This window comes from Sapajus apella, unplaced genomic scaffold (assembly GCF_009761245.1).
Source record: "Sapajus apella isolate SASKATOON/1434 unplaced genomic scaffold, GSC_monkey_1.0 scaffold110, whole genome shotgun sequence".
In the NCBI taxonomy this organism is placed as follows: domain Eukaryota; kingdom Metazoa; phylum Chordata; class Mammalia; order Primates; family Cebidae; genus Sapajus; species Sapajus apella.
The window spans coordinates 5,768,513-5,768,861 of record NW_022437050.1 but is presented as its reverse complement, the minus strand read 5'-3'; positions in this window follow the sequence as shown (position 1 = coordinate 5,768,861).

Below are 349 nucleotides of genomic sequence, written 5' to 3'. Positions count from 1 at the left end.
CAAGTGATTTTCCTGCCTCAGCCTCCCAAGTAGCTGCAGTTACAGGTACACGCCACCACGCCCAGCTATTTTTTCTATTTTCTATTTTTTATTTATTTATTTTTTTTTGAGACGGAGTTTCACTCTTGTTACCAAGGCTGGAGTGCAATGGTGCGATCTCAGCTCACCGCAACCTCTGCCTCCTGGGTTCAAGCAATTCTCCTGCCTCAGCCTCTCAAGTAGGCGGGACTACAGGCGCGCGCCACCACGCCCAGCTAATTTTTGTATTTTTAGTAGAGACAGGGTTTCACCATGTTGACCAGGAGGATTGTCTCAACCTCTCTTTTTTTTTTTTTTTTTTTTTTTTTTT